The sequence below is a fragment of the Magnolia sinica genome, chromosome 12 (assembly GCF_029962835.1).
Source record: "Magnolia sinica isolate HGM2019 chromosome 12, MsV1, whole genome shotgun sequence".
Taxonomy (NCBI): Eukaryota; Viridiplantae; Streptophyta; class Magnoliopsida; order Magnoliales; family Magnoliaceae; genus Magnolia; species Magnolia sinica.
Genome location: NC_080584.1, coordinates 82,230,783 through 82,254,636, shown reverse-complemented (window position 1 = coordinate 82,254,636; position 23,854 = coordinate 82,230,783). Strand labels below are relative to the sequence as shown.

The following is a 23,854-nucleotide window of genomic DNA, read 5'->3' as shown; positions in this document are numbered from 1 at the left end:
TGTTGTTCTTGACACATGAGGTTAGGTATAAGATAGATATTGTGGCTAGTGATTTAGAGGTCTATAATGGATTATGGAAGCTGCTATGGAGTTAACTTTGGCTAAAAGTTGATTTGGCTAAACAATTACTAGTAACAATAGTTTGCCAATATTGTGAAAATAAATTTCCATAACTTTATAAATGCTTCATGAATATTGTTTTATGCTATAGAACACATGACGTTGCAAATTCACGTAAACAATAGAACACATGGACATTGTTTGCAATAACTAACTGTTGTTACTTTTGGTCAGATTGATGCTGGAAAGCTTGTTGAAGAGGTCTTTGAGGCTGTCAAAAGCGTTTTTTCTTCAGCTGTGAAGAACATAAGGCCCATCGTTCCATCAATTACAAATCCGACGTACCAATCACCTGGGGATGGATGTATCACATGGTTGTTGAGGGTCAAATATTGCATATCAGACCCTATTATTACCTGGATTTTCAAACATGATACTGTTTAACGGCCCGATTTAAATCGTGTTTGTGTTGCAGGGCATGTTTATGAGCTTGAATGGGAAATGATACTAAAAGCAGGGATTTAATGCTTAGACATCACCAAGGCATTGGACGGGAACAATATTGAGGTTTTACACGCCAGAGATCGGAGAATTCCAGCCACTCATCATAAATGGGCTTGAAAAGTATCCAGATGTCAAGATCACAGTGTTTCCACCATCTGTTCAGCTCGAAACTTCATACATGTGATGGGGATCATAAATTAACCGTACATATTAAATTTCAGCCATTGAAGATCTCAGAAAGTGGGCCAATGGATAGATCAGCCCATTAAACTCCCATATGGCCCATGCCACTCAGGCCTAGATGCAGAAATTTTACAATATAATCGAAGATTGGGTTTCGATCGTCCAAACAAAAAACGGATGGTGACTTGAGAGATAACGTGGGTCACATTGAAATAGACTAAAAACTGATCACGTCCGACCGGTTTTTCGAGAAGAAATCATTGGAGGGCGTGGCTTTACTAAATCGACAGCGAATGGAGGCCCGCCATCATCACAGCGTAAGAATTACGCAGTCCCTATTTACGCAGGGACGTGCGTTCGCGTGTCCGGCCTTCCGTGGCCCACCACCGTTGATTGTATGGTCCATCTGGACCGTACACAGGCTCTAGGGGATGGGGATGACCCCAGCCAAGATTTCCTTTTGCTTCAATGCATGCCCACATAGGCAAATCTCATGTAAACGCAAGAATAAATGGTACAGTTAAAATCCTGATTGGTTGCACCAAACCAGAGTAGAAACGGTCATGTCTGACTGGTTTTTCGTGCACAATCCAGTGGACGGACTGGATTTTTCATTTAGCGCTGATCAGGGGCCCACCGACTTCAACAGCGTAAAGTGTTATAGTTCGCACCGACTCCGCCTGCTCGTGCAAAAATCCAGCCGATTGTAGCTGTCCACGGGCTGTTTCCTTGTGCGGGAGAACCATCCGACCGACCCTCCATGCGGTTATAAGGAAGACAGGAAGGAGAGAGCTGGGAGGAGGCTTGGGGGCTTGGTTGGAACGAGAAGACAGGAAGAGTAAAAGGAATTTTTTCCTTATTTTCTTTTTATTATTTTTCTTTGCTGTTATTTTTTCTTTCCTTATGACTCCTAAGGATTTTAGCCTAATCATGATCGGCTAACCCTCTTAGCTGGGGCTAAGAGGTGAAGCCTGTAGCGAGATGGGAGATACTATGTCATGCTTTTAATTTCTGAACTGAATTTGATTTTAGTTGATTATTAAAGAAAGCTTTTTCTTAGTCTTTAATGGTCTGTTGTGACTGAAATTACAATGGGTTTGCAATGGCTTTGAATATTTCTTTTCCCTTTTGATGTTTATGATGTCAGGAAGCCCTGTTGTTCACCATCGTCTCCTAGGCATGGTTGGATGATGGTACCCTTTCTAACTTTCATGCACTATTGATTGGTTGGTAATTTGTTTAATCCTGTTGTTTGCTTTGTCTCCTGGGCATGGTTAGATGATGGAATCCATTCTAATTCATATACTTTTCATCTTGTGAAGACTAGATCAAGTAAGTTCAACTTGATTTCCATGATGTAGGCATAAGAACTCCCTGATCCCTACAAGTGGATCCTCTGAATCCCTAGTTTCCTTCCTCTGAATTCTTTAAGTTTAGATTAATCTCTCACCATTATTCATCAACTTACATTGGATTTAGATTACATCTTAGGCTAGTTCTATTTCTAATTAGTTTCAGATCACGTACAAGTTTCAGTCCCTGTGGATTCGACCTCGGTCTTACCGAGTTTATTACTACATCACAACCCTATACTTGGGGATTGAACAAGTTTTTGGCGCCATTGCCGGGGACTGACGGTTGCGATTTTTTGAAATTAATTAGGTTTAGAATTAGTTTAATATTAGAATTTGACTAACTTTAGTTTTAGATTTTTAATTGATTTCTAGAACTAACTTGTTTCCATGTTTTGTAGGATCCTGATATAAGTTCCTAAATTGGTAATTCCTTCCTAATTTCTCTACTTTTTCTACTTTTAAAATTAGGGTTTAAATTTTAGAAATCTTCTAACTCTAGTATTTTCCTATTTATAGGAAGTAGTTTATTTTTAGAAATTTTTCTCTTTTGTTTTTTTTTTTTACTTTCTAATTTTAACTCTTTTAGAATCTAACTTTGTTTCCTAATTTACTTTTAGAAATTTTTCTACTTGTAGAATTTTTGTTTAGAAACTAACCTTCCTATTTTGTAGGCCTTTAAGATAGAAATTTCTAATTCGGTAAGCTCCTTCCCTACTTTCTATTTTTCAGTTCTCTTTTAGTAATTTACTTTCTAGTTTAGGACTTTCCTAATTTATTTTAGAAATTTCCACTTTCTTTTAGGAATTCCTTCTTTTAGAAATCAGTTCACTGCTATCTTTCTTTTAAAGGATTGTTCTTCTCCTTTTTAGAATCTAACTTATTTTGTTTTATTTTGTAGGTCTTCAACTTAGGGCCTCCAATTTGGTAACTCCTTTCCAACCCTCTCTTTCTTTTTAGATTTTCTTTATTAGGATTAGGTTTCAAATTTAAATTGAGGGCTGCGAGTGTTTCATGCCCAAGTAGACCCGTGACGGCACTCGACGTCTATTGACTGAAAGAAGATTGGTTGAGGGGTTGACTATTCATCGCAGGACTAGACACCGCTCGAAATCCCCTGAGTTAATTGAAGTTTTGGCTGAAGACCAACCTCCTCTACTTCCACCCAGGGTGGAGGATACCCAAGATGAGAATGAGGTGCATCAGGCACCCCCGCCTCGTACTTTACGAGATTATCTACAACTGGCAAGAGTGAGTATGCCCTTATGCATGATTTTCCCTGAAAACACAGGACAAATGGACATCAAGCCAGGAGTTATCCAACTCCTTCCCAAATTCCATGGACTTGAATCAGAGAGTCCATATTTATATTTGAAAGAGTTCGATGAGATTATAACGACATTATGTTTTCCTAATGTATCTGAGGATACAATTAGGCTGAAACTCTTTCCTTTTTCCTTAAAAGAGAAAGCTAAGACGTGGTTACATTCACTCCGTCCTAGATCCATTGGCACATGGAACGACATGCAGAGGGAATTCATAAAAAAATTCTTCCCACATCATAAAACGATTACCCTCAGAAAAGCAATCATGAACTTTGCCCAAAAGGAAGATGAAACATTCTTCCAATGTTGGGAAATGTTTAAAGATTTAGTGAGTTCATGCCCACAACACGGATTTGAAACGTGGCGCATTAGAAATTTTTTCTACGATGGACTGACATCTTCCATGCGCCAAATGGTCGAGACAATGTGTAATGGAGAGTTCATTAATAAAGATGTCGACGAGGTATGTGACTACCTCAATAGTCTGGCTGAAAAGACACAATCTTAGGACTATTACCCAAAATCAAACACCACGTCTAGGCCGACTCAATTAAAGGAGAAATGTGGATTATATCTCTTGAAAGAAGAGGATGATCTCAAGTGTAAAGTGACTATGCTCATAAGGAAAGTTGAGGCCATGGAAGGAAAGAAGGATAAGGTTAATGAAATTATTTGCGGCATCTGTGATTGCAACATTCATACAACTGAAAAGTGTCCTACAATACCCGCCTTTTGAGGAGTGTTGAATGAACAAGCTAATGCTGTAAACAACTATCAAAGACCTTTTACTGGACCTAACTCCAATACATACAATCCTGGCTGGAAAAATCATCCAAACTTTAGTTGGAGGAATGGACAAATGGCTACTCCTCAAGGTTTCTTCAATCAAAATCCAAATCAAGTGAAACCTTAAGAGGAACCGGTTCAAAATTCCATACAAGAGCTGGCTCAGGCAATGTAGGGAATTACAGATTTTATGCAAAAGATAAATTCTCGTATGACGATTATAGAAAAGGGGATGCTTCCTGCACAACCTCTCCCCAATCCTAAACCGCAGTACGAGATTAATGATTCCAGCTCTTCAAATCAGATGAGGCACGCTAAATCCATCACCACTCTTAGGAGTGGAAAGATCATTGATAAAACTCTTCCGGTTAGGCCCGAAAAGCCTCAAGAACCAGAAGAGGACAATAATGATGGATCCAGTGATGCCCAACAAATATTAGAACCGGAACTTCTAGAGAAGCCAGTTGCTCCGTTCCCCCAACGGTTGGTTTCACCAAAACCTCTCTCTAACACTCAGGATATTCTAGAAGTGTTGAAACAAGTGAAAGTCAACATTCCTCTACTTGATGTCGTGAAACAGATTCCTTCATATGCCAAATTTCTGAAAGACTTATGCATGACCAAAAGACGGCAAAGTATTTAAAAGAAAATTTTCTTGACTGAGAAAGTGAGTGCTATCCTAAAGCAAGACGTGCCACAAAAATTCAAAGATCCCGGTAGCCCAACCATATCATGTGTAATCGGGAACCATCGAATTGATCATGCACTTCTTGACTTAGGAGCGAGCGTCAATTTGATTCCCTACTCGGTATACAAACAGTTATGTTTGGGTGAATTAAAACCCACCCTAACCACACTACAACTCGCTGATCGCTCTATTCGTGTACCAAGAGGGATAATCGAGGATGTGTTGGTCCAAGTTAGTAGATTTTACTACCTTGTAGATTTTATCATCCTGGACACCGAACCCATCAATAACATAAGCACTCAGATCCCCGTCATTCTTGGCCGCCCATTCCTTGCCACTTCAAATGCAATTATCAATTGCAGGAATGGTGTCATGACTATGTCTTTTGGGAATATGACATTGGAGTCAAACATCTTTTTCAATAACGGCAGAAACTTAAAGGAGGATGACGATTTCTACGACATTAACATGATTGACTCTTTCGTGGAAGATACGACACCTCTAACCTTATCCTCCGACCATCTAGAGACGTGCCTGGCTCACTCCCATGATTTTGATGATGACATGATTAGGGAGACGTGCGCCTTGCTTGATACTGCACCGGTACTTGAAGTTAACCGGTGAAGGCCACAATTTGAAGAATTGTCACAAACCGATGTAGTGCCTCTACTGTCTAACCTCAAGCCGCCGAAGCTTAACCTAAAACCTTTACCCTCTGATTTGAAATATGCCTATTTAGGTCAAGATGAGACATACCCGGTGGTGATCTCTGCCCACCTGGAGAAAGAACAGGAGAATATGCTCATATCTACTCTCATTGAGCATAAAGGAGCCCTGGGATGGACGATAGCGGACCTCAAGGGAATTGATCCCTCGATTTGTACTCACCGCATATATCTTGAAGATAATGCAAAAATCACTCGGAAACCACAACGTAGACTAAATCCAAACATGAAGAAAGTAGTTAAGGTCGAGGTTCTTAAACTATTGGACGTGGGTATCATATACCCTATATCTGATAGTCAATGGGTGAGCCCAACTCAAGTGGTCCCTAAGAAGTCCGGAATCACCATCGTAGCCAATGCTAATAATGAACTCGTGCCAACTAGAGTCACTACTGGTTGGAGAATGTGCATTGACTACAGAAAGTTGAATACCGTCACAAGGAAAGACCACTTTCCTTTACCATTCATTGATCAGATCCTGGAAAGGTTAGCTAGTCATTCCTATTACAGTTTCCTTGAAAGGTATTTGGGCTACAACCAGATAGAGATAGCCCCTGAAGACCAGGAAAAGACCACATTTACATGTCCCTATGGCACCTTTGCTTATCGAAGGATGCTATTCGGACTATGTAATGCCCCTGCCACTTTTCAGCGATGTATGCTTAGTATTTTTTCTGAGATGGTGGGGCAATATCTAGAGGTCTTCATGGATGATTTCTCTGTTTACGGTCCATCTAGTGCTTAGAAAGTCTTAAATGTGTGCTAAAAAGATGTGAAGAAAAGAACTTGGTACTTAATTGGGAGAAGTGTCATTTCATGGTTCGGAAGGAAATTGTCCTTGGGCATATCATCTCATCCAAGGGAATCGAGGTAGATAAGGCAAAAATCGATCTTATCTCTAACCTACCTCCACCTAAGAACATCAGAGACGTGCGATCCTTCTTAGGACACGCAGGATTTTACAGGCGATTCATAAAGGACTTTAGTCTTCTCTCTCGTCCTTTATGTAATCTTCTTCAAAAGGATGCTCCGTACGAGTAGACTGAGCAATGCCAGGAAGCTTTCACCAAGCTTAAGGGCACGTTAACCACCGCACTTATCATGCAGCCACCTGACTGGAGCCTTCCTTTTGAGCTTATGTGCGACGCTTCTGATTATGCTCTTGGAGCGGTTCTAGGCCAGAGAAAGGATAAGAGACCCTATGTCATCCATTACGCGAGTAGGACTTTAAATTCGGCCCAAGTAAACTACTCAACTACGGAAAAAGAACTCTTAACCGTAGTGTTCGCCTTGGACAAATTTAGGTCTTACCTGATTGGATCCAAGATCATTATCTATACAGATCATGCAGCACTGAAATATCTTCTTTTTAAGAATGATTCTAAGCCCCGCCTAATACGATGGATCCTTCTACTCCAAGAATTTGATTTAGAAATTAAAGATAAAAAGGGAGTAGAAAACGTTGTAGCCGATCACCTTTCTCGCCTTAATACCTCTGGTTCCCTTGAGATGACCCATATCAACGACATGTTCCCTGATGAACAACTGTTCAGAGTCTCCCATTCACCTTGGTTCGCTGATATTGCTAATTATCTTGCTACATGTGCCATACTGACACAATGGGCTGCGCAAGATAAGAAGAAATTCTTCACTGAAGTGCGCAACTTTTTCTGAGATGATCTTTATTTATTTAAATATTGCCCAGACCAAATCCTTGGGAGATGTGTACCAGACGATAAGCATCAGAGCGTCATCTCCTTCCGTCACTCACAGGCCTGTGGTGGTCACTTTTCTGCTAAAAAGACCACGGCCAAGATTTTGCAGTGTGGCTTTTACTGACTCACTATGTTTAGAGACACTCATGAGTTTTGCAAAGCTTGTGAGCGTTGTCAGAAATTGGGAGCATTGTCCCGTCGAAATATGATGCCCTTGAATCCCATCCTTATCATTGAAGCATTTGATTGATGGGGCATCGATTTCATGGGACCATTCCCTCAATCGTTTGAAAATCTGTATATTTTGCTCGCCGTGGATTATGTCACTAAATGGGTCGAAGCGATTCCATGTCGAATTAATGACCATCGCACGGTCATTAAATTCCTAAAAGAAAACATCCTTTCTCGATTCAGAATGCCTCGAGCTATCATTAGTGATGGGGGCTCACACTTTTGTAATAAACCATTTGAGCGGTTAATGAAGAAATACGGTATCTCTCATAGGGTGAGCACCCCGTACCACCCATAGACAAGTGGGCAAGCTGAGATTTCTAATAGGAAAATTAAACACATTTTGGAGAAAACGGTTAACCCTGATCGTAAGGATTGGTCAATCCGATTGACCGATGCTTTATGGGCATACCGTACTGCTTTTAAAATCCCTATTGGAATGTCTCCCTTTAGACTTGTTTATGGGAAAGCTTGTCACTTGCTTGTAGAGTTGGAACATAAAGCGTACTGGGCGATCAAAAATCTTAATTTCAATCTGGACAATGCTGGCTCGCTACGCAAACTTCAATTGAATGAACTTGAAGAAATCCGGAATGATGCGTACGATAATTCGAGAATTTTCAAGGACAAGATAAAAGCATTTCATGACCAACACATTTTGCGAAAATCATTCACGCCTGGTCAGAAGGTCCTTTTGTACAATTCTCGATTACATCTCTTTTCGGGTAAACTTCGATCTCGTTGGACCAGCCCTTACATTGTTGTTACTGTTTTTCCTCATGGGGCCATTGAGATAAGAGATCCCGACAATGGCAAGGAGTTTAAAGTCAATGGACATCGATTGAAACCATTTGTCGAGAAATTTGATTCAGAGGACATGTCCATGCCCCTGACTGCTCCTGTTTACCAGGATTGATCTCCTAGTCTGATGGAGGTATAGGTAGGTTTATCACTTTCATAGGACTAGGGTAGCTCTTTTCTTGTCTGGCTGAAGACGGTAAACTTAGCGCTCCTGGGAGGCAACCCAGCTCTTCATTTCATTTCGTTTTTATCATTAGTTAGTTCAATGTTTGTGGATAACATTACTGCAAACCCTCACGAGACTACAACTCGTCCACTAGGGGCAACCTAGGGGTTTAAAGGCTTATTGCATATGCTAAATGCAACCGAGAGCACCTACGAAAGTGGTATAAGTAGGATTTTTCTTTGTTATTTTTGTGTTACCTTTTCTCTCATGCTGACCGACGCCCATGCTGCGATCTCTTAGAAAGTGTCTCTCGATTCATCATCCAGGTACTATCTTCCCATTACTTCATATTTGCTTTTCCTTGGCCCAAGTGCAATGCATACTCATATCTTTTACATTGAGGACAATGTAGATTTTAGGTTGGGGGTGGAAGATTAGGTGACCTAATTAACATTTTCTTGGTCTTGAACAAAAATTGTGAAAATTTTTAATTTTTCTGGACTTTCTTGTAAATTCGAAGGGATTTTGACAGCCATCTAGGGCACTTGGAATTTCAAGATACATGATTTTGGAAATTTAAGACGCTTGGATTTAGTATCTATTGGATTGCATAATTAAGTTTGAATTGTTAATCCAGAATTAGAAGTTGTACACTTTGATTGAGTTATGATCTCATATGTCACATCTCGCTTTCACATTAAGGTCTCAGTTTGATATTGAGGGATTTACTTGGTACTCACTAAGCATGAAAGGAACCAGCCTGAGAAAATTGAAAGGATTGGGTGAACAATCTTCACCATGGGTTTGCTCCCTATAGGTGAAGGTTTGATTCCCAAAGTAGCCGACGGAAAGGGGTGGGCAATGGTCTTCATCATAGGTTTGCTCCCTATAGGTGAAGATTTGATTCCTCCCCTTGGCGGTATTTTAATGAAAAAAATATATATCAAAGATGATCCGTGAGGAAAGTTTTAGTTATTATGAATTATCTTAGTGTTTACTGATAATATCATGAAATTAAGAAGTGAACCTTAATGATAAGCTAAGATTACACGATACACCTATGGAATTCAATATTTAGAATCGTTCTAATTAATGGATTAATATTTGAGCTTGATTATGAAGTTTACCGTGAGCCTGATTTCAGGAGAAAGTAACGCCAACATTCATGAATCTTAGAATTCGAGTATCTGAATTGTTTTCATAAATCTCTTGAGTTTGTAGAAATTGTCCTGTAATTCTCAATTTATTTTTTACATACCTTGTTCGGGACTAGCAAGATGCTGGTTGGGGGTTGTGTTGAGGGTCAAATATTGCATATCAGACCCTATTATTGCCTGGATTTTCAAACATGATACTGTTTAACGGCCCGATTTAAATCGTGTTTGTGTTGCAGGGCGTGTTTATGAGCTTGAATGGGAAATGATACTAAAAGCAGGGATTTAATGCTCAGACATCACCAAGGCATTGGACGAGAACAATATTGAGGTTTTACACGCCAGAGATTGGAGAATTCCAGCCACTCATCATAAATGGGCTTGAAAAGTATCCAGATGTCAAGATCACAGGGTTTCCACCATCTGTTCAGCTCGAAACTTCATACATGTGATGGGGATCATAAATTAACCGTACATATTAAATTTCAGCCATTGAAGATCTCAGAAAGTGGGCCAACGGATAGATCAGCCCATTAAACTCCAATTTGGGGCCCACTTGATAACAGGATATGCTTCAATTTTGGTATCAACCTCTTAAATAGGAAGGCAAAACGAATGGATGGATTGGATTTGGCAAAATCATCACGGTGGACCCCGTACGTGATGCATGTACATCATGCACATCAACGCCCGCGCCGCATCGGAATCAGGAAACGGGTTAACCGTGCATAAAAGGTCCAATCCGGACCGTCCAGGAGATTCATATGGCCCATGCCACTCAGGCCTAGATGGAGAAATTTTACAATATAATCGGAGATTGGGTTTCGATCGTCCAAATAGAAAAAGGACGGTACTTGAGAGATAATGTGGGCCACATTGAAACAGACCAAAAACTGATCACGTCCGATCGATTGTTCGAGAAGAAATCATTGGACGGCGTGGATTTACTAAATCGACAGTGAATGGAGGCCCGCCATCATCATAACGTAAGAATTACACAGTCCCTGTTTACGCAGGGACGTGCGTTCGCGCGTCCAGCCTTCCATGGCCCACCACCATTGATTGTATGGACTCCAGGGGATGGGGATGACCCCAGCCAAGATTTTCTTTTACTTCAATGCATGCCCACACAGGCAAATCTCATGTAAACGCAAGAATAAACGGTACAGTTAAAATCCTGATTAGTTGCACCAAACCAGAGTAGAAACGGTCATGTCTGACTGGTTTTTCGTGCACAATCCAGTGGACGAACTGGATTTTTCATTTAACGCTGATCAGGGGCCCACCGACTTCAACAGCGTAAAGTGTTATAGTTCGCACCAACTCCGCCTGCTCGTGAGGAAATCCAGCCGATTGTAGCTGTCCACGGGCTGTTTCCTTGTGCGGGAGAACCATCCGACCGACCCTCCATGCGGTTATAAGGAAGACAGGAAGGAGAGAGCTAGGAGGAGGCTTGGGGGCTTGGTTGGAACGAGAAGACAAGAAGAGTAAAAGGAATTTTTCCCTTATTTTCTTTTTATTATTTTTCTTTGCTGTTATTTTTTCTTTCCTTATGACTCCTAAAGATTTTAGCCTAATCATGGTCGGCTAACCCTCTTAGCTAGAGCTAGGAGGTGAAGCCTGTAGCGAGATGGGAGATACTATGTCATGCTTTTAATTTCTGAACTGAATTTGATTTTAGTTGATTATTAAAGGAAGGTTTTTCTTAGTCTTTAATGGTCTGTTGTGACTGAAATTACAATGGGTTTGCAATGGCTTTGAATATTTCTTTTCCCTTTTGATGTTTATGACGTCAGGAAGCCCTGTTGTTCACCATCGTCTCCTAGGCATGGTTGGATGATGGTACCCTTTCTAACTTTCATGCACTATTGATTGGTTGGTAATTAGTTTAATCCTGTTGTTCGCTTTATCTCCTGGGCATGGTTAGATGATGGAATCCATTCTAATTCATATACTTTTCATCTTGTGAAGACTAGATCAAGTAAGTTCAGCTTGATTTCCATGATGCAGGCATAAGAACTCCCTGATCCCTACAAGTGGATCTTCTGAATCCTTAGTTTCCTTCCTCCGAATTCCTTAAGTTTAGATTAATCTCTCACCATTATTCATCAATTTACATTGGATTTAGATTGCATCTTAGGCTAGTTCTATTTCTAATTAGTTTTAAATCACGTACAAATTTCAGTCCCTGTGGATTCGATCTCGGTCTTACCGAGTTTATTACTACATCACAGCCCTATACTTGGGGATTGATCAATGGTTCTCCAAGCCAGTCCGACGTGTCGTCAATTGCAGCGGTAAGATTAGATGCCTGATTTTCCTTTTCAACTGTTAGTCATAGAGTAGCTGCTATCCGGGGCTCTTCCTACTGATGATAGAATCCAAAGGTGGGGCGTCCATCTCGTCTCTAAATGTAATTGCTGCGACCTGGATCAATCTTCCACCCCTAACTCGGAAACTATTAACCATCTTTTCATCTCGGGGTATCTTGCGATGCATGTGTGGTCCATTTTCAATGGCTTCTTCAGGTTCAACCTTCCTCATCAGGAGACGATATGGGAAAGGCTTGGTTCTTAGTGGAGTAATCAGTTTCCCCTCAACGGCCCCTCCCGTATGCAGAGTTTATGCCTGTGCTTGATCCTTTGGGAGCTATGGAAGGCGAGAAATGCGGCGCGGTATGACGGGAGAAGACCCAATGTCTACAACATTGTGAACCAGGTAAAATGGTGGTTTTCTCAGCTAAGCATCAGTCATTCAATTTCCAGTCCCATTAGCAAGTCAGACTTAACCCTATTTCAAAGACTTGATATTGTTGTTAAACCTCCCAGAAAAAAGTCTATCCAAATAATAAAATGGTCCAGGGCGCGGGATGGTTGGATTAAAGTAAATGTGGATGGTGCAGCTTTGGGAAATCCTGGCTCATGTGGGGGAGGTGGGATCGGTAGGGACTCCTCTGCCTCCCTCCTCTTTGCTTTCTCTTTTGGCTATGGTGTTGCTTCGAACAATTCTGCGGAGCTGAGGGCACTTCACGACGCGATGGTTATTGTGTCACATGGGGATTCAATCAGGTTATTCTGGAGTCAGATTCCGGATGTGTGGTGGACGCATTTATAGGGAAATCCTCTCCTGCGTGGAAGTGGCATTATTGGTGGACTAATATTCGTTGATTGAAGGAAATGGGTACGTTTTTGATTAACTGGATTCTGAGAGAAGGGAACAATCCTGCAGATGGTTTGGCAAAGGCAGCGGCATTTGGGCAACTGCAATCCACTTTCTTTGCTGCCACTGACCTCCCAGTTGAAGTTAGGGGCCTGTACAAATTATACAGAATGGGATTGGGTTCTATTAGAGAGACCACTTGTTAGGGGATTACTTGTTGTTTATGCTATATAGGTTTTTCCTTAGGCGTCCCTGGCTATTTTTTGTCCTAGGGAGGCCTCTGTTGCTATTATCCTTCTTTTGATATATAGTAATAGACACACATTTTTTTCAAAAAAAAGAAAAAAAGAGTGGCAGTACTTATTTCAATTTTCTATTAGATAATATAGATTCACTCGTACATGCAACCAGATTTTGCTATTTCAAACAGATAATATAGATTCACTCTTGCACGCAACTAGATCTGGCCATAAGGGTTTTGGGATGAAAACCCTTACAAATAAATTACAAGATCTACCGCACCGACACACTCTCAATGTTTGGGGGCAAGTTACTCTGGCCCTTCTCTTATTAATTTTACATGCAATTTCTTTTTTATTCTTTTTCTTTTTTCTTCCTTTTTCGAACTAAGTATGGAAGGCCAGTATTAAGTATTACAATCTATCCAACCTTGGATGGGTAGCTAATTTATGATTTAATTGAGCGGTGGTCCCTGGAAGGTGGGAACTGTTGTTATGACCATGACGAAGTTGTCCATTTCCTATGGATAGCAATATGGGTGGTCTGACCATTTAGACAGGCCCGTGTTTATGTATTAAACATTGATGGAGCAAACCCGGACGTGCGTTGGAACTATCCGGATGTTGAGCAGGGGTCCTTAGAAGGTGGGAACCGTCATTATGACCATGATGAAGCTGTTTATTTCCTATGGACAACATTGGAGTGGCCTGACTATTAAGATAGGCTGTGTTTATGTATTAGCTCGAATTTGTAGGAACAGGCCCGTGTTTATGAAAATCTTCATTTATGCTCGAGTTAATTTTGTGTAATTTGAAATGAGCTTAATCATAACCTATAACCTATAACCTAAACCTAAACCTATAACCTAAACCTAAACCTAAACCTAAACCTATAACTTAAACTTAATTCACTTAACTTAGACCTACACCTAAACCCAAACATATAACCCGAACCTGAACCCGAATCCGAATTCTTAAACCTAAACCTAAACCTAAACCTAAACCTATAACTTATAACCTTAACCTATAACCTTAACCTAAACCTATAACCTATAACCTAACCTAAACTTAAACCTAAAGTTAAAGCTAAACCTAAACCTATAACCTAAACCTATTCTCAAGTCCCTGAACTTATAACCTATAACCTAACCTAAACCTAAACCTATTCTCAAATCCCTAAACCTATAACCTAAATATAAACCTAAACCTAAACCTAAACCTATAACCTAAACCTATTCTCAAATCCCTAAACCTATAACCTAAACCTAAACCTTTAACCTTTAACCTATAACCTAAACCTAAACCTAAAAGCTAAATGTATTCTCAAATCCCTAAACCTAAACCTACACCTACTTCTAATCTCAAATCCCTAAACGTAAACCTACACCTAATCCTAATCTCAACTCCCTAACCTAAACTTAATCCTAAACTTGAAAACCCAAACCTAAACTCGATTCCGAACCCAAATCTGAATCCCTAAACCCTTAGCCTAAACCTAAACCTAAACCTAAACCTATAACCTAAACTTAATTCACATAACTTAAACCTACACCTTAACCTAAACATATAACCTAAACCCGAACCCGAACCTGAACCCGAATTCCTAAACCTAAACCTAAACCTAAACCTATAACTTAACCTAACTAGGGCTCACATGTCCCTTCTTCTTATTCTCCTTCTCTTTTCTCCCCACTAGGGCTCACATGTCCAGCAGCGTTGCTGGACAAAACCAGCCCAATTCACTGGACAGCAGCGGCAGACCAGCTTGGTGCAGTTGCACCGCTCAAACTCACTCCCTCTTTTTTTTTTTCCAGCATAAATGGATTAGACCCATACGGCAGCAGCATTTCTGGCCTGGACCAGACTGAACTCGGTTCGGCTCCGAACGAGGAAGATGATCAGGCGGCAATGGCGGATTCCTCCCCTATGCTTCTTTCTTCATTCCGACTACATGGGCTGGTTTAGATTGGTCCCTTGAAGCTTGGGGATAAGATTTTTTGAAGCTTCCCAGGGGTTCAGATGGTGGGTTCGAGCTTGATAAGGGACGGCCGGTTCCTCTCTGTCTTATTCTTTTTCTTTGCTAAAACCTATCCTTGGAGGGTCGGGATTGCACCTCATGGATGGCTGAGATGGAGAATCCCTCCTCTCATGCGGATTGCTGAGCTGGCTAAGAGTGGGCAATTTTCATTTTAAGAAACATCGTGTTTCTGAGACATGTTTGCAGTGAGATTTGTATGCACACGCACGCGTTAAATCATGTGAAACTTAAGGGTTTTGGTCACGCACGGATCCTCTACCAAACGGACGGTTTGGATCATGCATGTGGCCACAAGTAATGGGCCATCGAATAAAACAGACGGACGTCTATCCGTCTACTGACAGAAAGCAAAGAGAAGGAGAAATTCTCCTTTTTTTTGGAGAAGCACGGGTCAGCTCGTGTTGACCGGCCTGACATGCTTGGTGCACCACGAGTGTGCACCAGCTTTGTTTAGCCACCCCATCAAGTGGGGTCCACCATGATGTTTGTGATAAATCCACACTGTTTATCCTATTTGGTGGGCCTTGCCATAGTTTTTTACCAAAGGTGGGGCAAATCCAAGGTCCAGGTGGGCCATACTCTTAGATTTCACACTCCAATGGTGGGTTCTCGTCAATCTAATGGTCGGATCACCTCGAAATTGAACATCGATGGTTAAAAGGTCCTAACGAGCCATTTATAAGGCTTTCATCATTTATTACCAACCAATACTAATATTTATATAGATTTCATCACTTTGTATATTACTTATAATTAAAATAATTAAAATCTCATACACATATATATAAATATAACTTTTTAATATTAACATACTACTATATACATGCTATTAGTCACCTATTTATTAATATATAATTTATAATATACAATATCATACCATACCTATATGTATAAATTGAAAATTGTATAATATCATGTTTAAAATCCTGTTGTTAAATAATATACCATTTTATTAAAATATCTAATAATTTTTATGCACATATTTATAAAAAAATATTTAATACTATGTTAATATTTATAATTCAATTATATCGTAAAATTATTATTCATTATTATTATTATTACTTTTGTTAATAATAATAATAATAATAATAATAATATTAATATTATTATTATTATTATTATCATCATCATCATCATCATCATTAGTATCATTATTATTACAATTATTATTATCATGATTACTGTTATTATTATTATTACTATCATCATTATTATTTTTATTATCTTCTTTTTAAGGCTAAATTTTATTTTATTTCCTGTTAGTGGCATCTGTTAAGTCTGTAAGTTCTGACTAGGCCTTGGTCCCAATTTTAAGGCGGATTACCTGTATTTGTGGACCACACGGAATAATTTCCATTTATAGCTTTAAGTTATAAGTTTTTGAGAAATAAGGATTAAATTGGTTATAATTCGTTACATGGGCGGTTGGCTTCATCTGTGGTTACATGCCACTTCTATTCACCGTCCCGGTTCTTAATGGTAACGCTCGAGTACTGGAAAGTACGGGGCGTTACATCAGGTGCTGGTCAAACTCGGTTTGACCCGTAAGATACGAAGGAGGAAGGATTCTTCCATCCTTTTTAACCTTTTTTTACCGAAATAAAAGGACGGACAGGGTCCATTCTCAATGAACTATGGCCCACCATCACAACCCAAATGGTCGATCTGATCCATCCATCTTGTGTGTAGCGAGGATCGGACCAAAACCTTGTTTGGTCCACCTGATGAATCGCGCATATGTACTCACAAATACCAGTGCAAGAGGGCTATTTGTGTTTCTCTTCTTTATAAAAACATAAAGTTTTATTTTTCTTCCATGCTAGCAATTTCCTAGCCATCTTGCGGTGTTCATGTACGATATGATTTTTAGGTGGTCTAAAGTTTGTATGTTGCTTGTCTTTTCATCTTGCGGTGTTCAGTCGTATTGCGATTTGTAGGTGGAGCGGGTGTTCACTTAGCGATTTTCTAGCCATCTTGCGGTGTTCACGTAGGATATGATTTTCAGGTGAAGTAGATATTTGTATGTTGTTCTCTATTTATCTTGCAGTGTTCAGTCGTATTGTGATTTTCGGGTGGAGCAGGTGTTCGCTTAGCGATTTCCTAGCCATCTTTCAGTGTTCACGTGCGATATGATTTCTAGGTGAAGTAGAGGTTTGAAGCTTGGTTTTCTAGTCATTTTATGGAGTTTGTAAGATTGATTATTTGACTATCTGGACGCGTCCCATTTCATTGTGATTTCTATTACATTTCCTTAACGTTGAGATTTTGTTGACTAGCTTATTTCTGAATATATGATCATGATTTTAAATTGCGTTGTTTAATATGTCTATTCTCATATATTGTGATTTATACTGGATTATGAATAATGAGTGTGTAATCTTAGAGGGTACTCCTCACTGCGATAACCATTGACGCTATCAAACCATATCAGTTAATGTAGGTGTAGAGCGAGTCGATGCTGTTCACTGGGTTGATAAAGCAGATCGAGTAGCTAAGGAGCTAGACGGGGTCCTTGCGGTCCATATTGAGCTCTACCATTGGATGATAGATTTCTGTTTTTAAATTAATGAACTTTGCTATTTGAGGGGTGCATAAGTCCTGTATGGGTACTATATTTTGAATTTTGTGAGGATAAGAATATATATATATATATATATATATATATATATATTTAATGCATAGTTTACTTTAACTACATTGTCGTTAACTATGATTAATGATAAGCGGTTCAAATTTACACTGAATTTTATAGGCTAACACTCGAATTTTTGGAGAACGAATGAAATACTCGGGTTCCAAAAACCGGGGCGTTACAGGTGGTATTAGAGCGATTCTAGATAAACTAGGCCTTAGGAAAAACATGACTTATATAACTTAAAATATTTCAAAGTTCCATTGGTGAAATTAGAGACTTGAAGCTAAGTTCGATTCCCTTAGCATTAGGGTGTTTTGTGAATCTAGAAACATAAACTTTAGGATCTCTTGAAATTTTTAGGCTTTGTCATTTGAACTTAGAAACAAAAACTTATGTTCCTTGTAAATTATAGTTGTTTGAACTTAAGAACTAAACTCAGGTATCGTAGGGAAACAACTAACCACCATATTGTACATTAGATTGAACATATGCACTCTCTAAGCTTAAGAAATCATGTTAGGAAGTATAATTTAAATTTGCATAATTCTTAGATGATCAAAGTGTGTAGTGAAAGCGTAATAGGCCACATAAACTTATCCCTTGTTAAATCAAAGGACTATATGATATTCCTTAGGAATCTAGGATAATCGAGATCACGGACTGACGAAATCATATTTCAGCGAAGTGTACACAGTTTGATCATAATTCTAAATCTCGATGATCCCAATAACCTTAATGCCCTAATCAAGTAGAAGGTTAAGATTTACCAGGATTACGAACGGATGCCAAAGAACTCACTACCTTGATCAGGCAGAAGATTGGTATCAAGTTCAGACCAACCAATAGCATCAGTTTGTGTTGACGCGAACACTAAAACCATAAAACTACTACTCTTCTTTTAGAAGGCGTGGAACTGTCATTGTGAACTTCAAACATACACACACAAATATATAAATATGGAATGGGAGTAAAACTCTTCTTTAAGTCGTTTGCACAAACCCTTGATCATAGTTGATACTGAAAGACTTTGGGATGAGCAAAAATGGAATCTTGCGGGTGATATTCTTCTTTAAGGGGGGTAGATTGTAACAACCGCAGTCCTTTAGTTAGACACGCTTCATGGGGAAACTACTAAATGCTTAGAGACATAGAAAACCGATTGTCCTCGTCCCATTTAAGGAAGAAGTATTGAATTTCAGGGATGAAATTCTTTTTAAGGGGGGTAGATTGTAACACCCCATACTTTTTAGTACTCAGGTGTTACCATGAAAAATTAGCTTAATGTAATAACAAAGCCAATTCATCTAAATACCCGCCTCTGGTCAAACTTGAATCCAACCATTACGAGGATCTTCATCCGTAGATCAAGCCATCCGACCCTGTAAGCATAGGATCAATGGTCAGATCTCTACTTATCTTGTCTTTAGGACATCTAGAACTATTAAGGAAGGAAGCTAAAATAAATGCATTGATAAGTTATAAGATCCAACCGTCGAGATTGTAGAGCAACTACGAGATTCGAGATCTACCGTCCACTACATCCTTGATGGCCCATTGATCAATCCACACCTAAAACCATGCAATATAGCTGATAAATACTTAGGAAATTGTCTAATCCCACCTAAGATTCCCTTAAGAACCCTAAGTGTCACTAATGACCAAGTTAAAAATTGATCCAACCGTAAATTGATCGTTACCAACCAAAAACTAATGCATACATCCGTTGATTTTTGATATGGACCATCACACCACCAAGTGGACCTACTTTTGGGATTTTAATCTCCTTGATAAGCAATTCAAACCATCCATTGCCTATGTTTAAACTCTAAATCATTGAATCCATCAAACCTTAGCCCTATAAAGGGGGCATGAATGATACGAGGTTGTACTGTAGGAATTGGGCCGCATATCCAACCATAAGTAACTAAGCGAATAGTCCTTGGGCTCCTAAAACCCTCGGATCAATGATGATCAGGTATGATAAACAATCTGAGCATAAGATTTGTAAAGATCTATAACGATCATGAAATCATAAAATGTGTCCCACTTAAGCCTTGGATCTACCCCACCTTTGACCAGTTGCCCTAATAGGACCCGTACACTACTTGATGAATGGTGTGGATCCATCAAAATCATCATGCTGGACCCCACCCTGCAGGGTGCGTGTGCATAGTTCGTGTACAAAGGAGGAGCACCGAACTCAGGTGCTGGTTAAACTCAGTTTGACCCATAAGATACGAAAGAGGAAGGATTCTTCCATACTTTTCAACCTTCTCTTATCGAAACAAACGAACAGACAGGGTCCGTTCTCGATGAACTATGGCCCACCATCACGACCCAAATGGTCGATTTGATCTGTCCATCTTATGCGAAGCAGGGGTCTGACTAAAACCTTAGTTGGTCCACTTGATGAATCGCACACATGTACTCACAAATACCAGCGCAAGAGGGCTGTTTGTATTTCTCTTCTTTCCAAAAACAAAAAGTTCTGTTTTTCTTCCATGCTGGCAATTTCCTTGCCATCTTGCGTTGTTCACATACGATATGATTTTCGGCTGGTCTAGAGTTTATATGTTGTTTGTCTCTTCATCTTGCGGTCTTCAGTTGTATTGTGATTTTCGGGTGGAGCGAGTGTTCGCTTATTAATTTCCTAGTCATCTTGCGGTGTTCACTTACGATATGATTTTCGAGTGAAGTTAACATTTGTATGTTGTTCTATATTCATTTGTAGTGTTCAGTTGTATTGTGATTTTCGGGCAGAGCGGGTATTCGCTTAGCGATTTCCTAGCCATCTTGCGGTGTTCATGTGAAATATGATTTCTAGGTGAAGTAGAGGTTTGAAGCTTAGTTTTCTAGTCATTTTATGGAGTTTGTAAGATTGATTATTAGACTATCTGGACATGTCCCCTCCCATTGTGATTTCTATTACATTTCTTTAATGTTGAGATTATGTTGACTAGCTTATTTCTGAATATATGATCATGATTTTAAATTGCGTTGTTTAATATGTCTCTTCTCATATATTATGATTTATGTTGGATTATGAATAATGAGTGTTTGATCTTAGAGGGTACTCCTCATTGCGATAGCCATTGACGCTATCAAACCATATCAGTTGATGCTGGTGTAGAGCGAGCCGATGCTATTCACTAGGTTGCTAGAACAGATCAGGGAGCTGAGGAGCTAGACAGGGTCCCTGCGACCCATACTTAGCTCCACCATTAGATGATAGATTTTTGTTTTTAAATAAATGAACTTTGCTATTTGAGGGGTGTATAAGTCCTATATGGGCGCTACAATTGTAATTTTGTGAGGATAAGAATGTTTTTTTATTTAATGCATGGTTTACTCTAATTATGTTGCTGTTAAATCTGATTAATGATAAGCGGTTCAAATTTACACCGAATTTTATAGGCTAACACTCGGGTTTTTGGAGAACGAGTCATATACTTGGGTTCCAAAAACCGGGGCATTATAATGGGTTAGATGTGAACTTGATTTAAAACATTCGATAGTAAATACCAGTACACTCAAGGAGGGTGTGTCCACTAGGAGTGGAGTACAGAAATCCAACCACTATACCTTCTAGCGTTTGGGATTAATTGTCATTCGAGTACATGATTAATTATTTATGTGAATTTAATTTGTTGAATTATGTATGCATGATTAGATGAATGCTAGGTGTTGAATAGTTAGCGCATCCTACAAACAATATCACTATCTTATTTATAAACTAGTTGCTTAATTGTTGCATCTTTTATAATTTATGTGATTAGACTCACTTTGGCTTGGAAGGCTTATTATTATATTTGATTTCTTCATTTTAATTCATAGTATTATATTTGCCTTTTTGGTTTTAATTGATAGATTAGTTTGAGTAAGTAATTGTAATTTTCATTCTAGAATTTTTAATCGGTCATAATCACCCCCTATAGGACTTGCCATAATTTTATAACTTCGTTAAGCTTCTGCATGCATCGTCATAAACTTTTATTCCCACCACGCAATTTCAGAAGGGTCCTGAGGCTCATAGGGGCTGTAGTGTGCAACTTTACTCTATCACCCGCCTATTTTGTTATTAGCCAATCAGATCCGATGGTGGTTTTTAAGAGATGTCGGAGATACTTTTGGTTTGACTTTTATAGATTTTTGGTACCATTGGAGTCTTAGAAATGTGTCTCAATTGACTGCTGGCTCATGGATCCCCTTGGCTGATCATAGAGATCTGGTAAAATGGGTCATAGCTATTACTCTTCAATCTCCCTTCTTGAATAACCAAGAAGTTCATTAATTGACCCTTTGTCCTTATATTTATTATTGGATCATTGTGTATGAAATGGATGAGAAATGACTTTAAGATCTCAATCTCGAAGGATTTAAGCTAAGTGGAATATTTATCATTTCCATAATATGTTTCTGCATACCCATAGTGTTATTTTATTCGATGGATGACAACTTGTTTATTGCGATGTTGGCTAATGCCTTATCAAAACTTACAAGCCACACTTCAATAGCTTTCATTGGGTCCTTAACTTAGCCTATATATTCTGGAATTGAACCCCGAGTGATTTACTGACATGAACCTTGATCAACATCAAACTTGTAAGACCCGTGTCCTAGTCCATACTGTTCCGTCGACTCCCGTGATCCTTCCGATCGAAGTTCGGCAATTCGTGGCCTATAATCGATGTTTGCGTGTGATCCTAAGTCACATCCTATAGATTTAAGTCAGTTTAATCTGAGACTTGTACCATTACGACCGCACCATCGCCGCGGTTCCAACGCTGCGTCTTGCATACCGATCCAATACCCTGGAAGGGAGATGTGGGCCGGCGTTCAGTTCGAGGAAAACACCAATTGTTTATAATCCCAAGAGAATCTCTATAACATGTCTCATCAATCCATCACTCAAATCAATCAATCAATCACCTCATGTCAAGTACAAAAGCAACCCATGCTTTCTTTCTCCACAAGTCAAGCAAACTCCAAAGTCAACCAATCTCTCACCTCACCCATCACTCACCTCACATCCATCACTCACATCATATTCATCACCCATCAGTCTCTCTCCCTTACAACCCTCTCTCTCTCTCTCTCTCTCTCTCTCTCTCTCTCTCCTTCTCTTCACATTTTCCAAGCAAGGATGGAAAATGGTGCACGTCCATGGCTTTCCCAAGTGAGAGAAAAGTGAGTTGTGTGGCCCACTTCCTCTCCCAAAAACCTTCATCCTAGCCATTCATTTCTCATCTTCCACCATTAAAGTAAGACACAAGGAGATCAGCTTTCCAACGGACCAAGAAGATCGAACGGTAGGTGCTTTATAGGCTAGATTTTCATATTTTTATGATGGGCCAAGTGGGGACTACCGATTGATGGTATGGATCTCACTTTAGACCTTAGGTGTGGCGGATGGCCCACCTTGATTCTCATGATCATTCCATGATGGGGCCATTTTCCATGGATCCCATCATGATGTTTATCTTCCTTGCATAAATAGGGTCATCTAGACCTTCCATTTTAGTGGAGAAGGAATCTCCACCGTTGAATTTTTAATTTGGTGGGCCCACATATAAAGGGACCCACTTGATATATGATTGATTGGAAGGGAGAGCCCATAGTGGCATGGTCCCTCCATCATCATGTGTCCCTCTCTCTTTCTCTCTCCCTCTCTTTTTTATTTGTTTTTGTGTGTGATGATGTGGCCGTGTGGCCCACTCGGATGGACTACACCTTGATGTATGTCTTATCCACCCCATCCACCTATTGGTGGCCCACCTAGGTAGCCATATGTAGGTGGGGCTCACCTTATATATATGTGATACCCAGACCGTCCAGCGTCCAAGGACGCTGGACGTAGTCGTGCACGTGGAAGTGTGGACTATCAGTGTGGTGTATGACGCTGGGATGAAAACAAGAATATTAGTTGGATTTTTTAAACTCTTTGGGTGGACCGCTCATGTAGGCCCCACCTTGATGCATTGATCCAATCCACGCCATCTATTCCATTCCTCAGCTCATTTTAAGTGTTAAGCCGAAATGTGAAGCCAATCCAATTCCCAGGTGGGCCATACCACAAATGCTAAGGGGTTG

At 39.7% G+C, this 23,854-nt stretch overlaps 1 non-coding gene across 1 annotated transcript; it reads right to left on the bottom strand.

Annotated features, from left to right (window-relative positions):
* Positions 1-3,671: 3,671 nt before the first annotated feature.
* On the bottom strand, positions 3,672-3,778 carry LOC131222070 (small nucleolar RNA R71). The gene has a single exon (XR_009159777.1). It is a non-coding gene; the product is annotated as a small nucleolar RNA R71 (small nucleolar RNA).
* Positions 3,779-23,854: the final 20,076 nt, after the last annotated feature.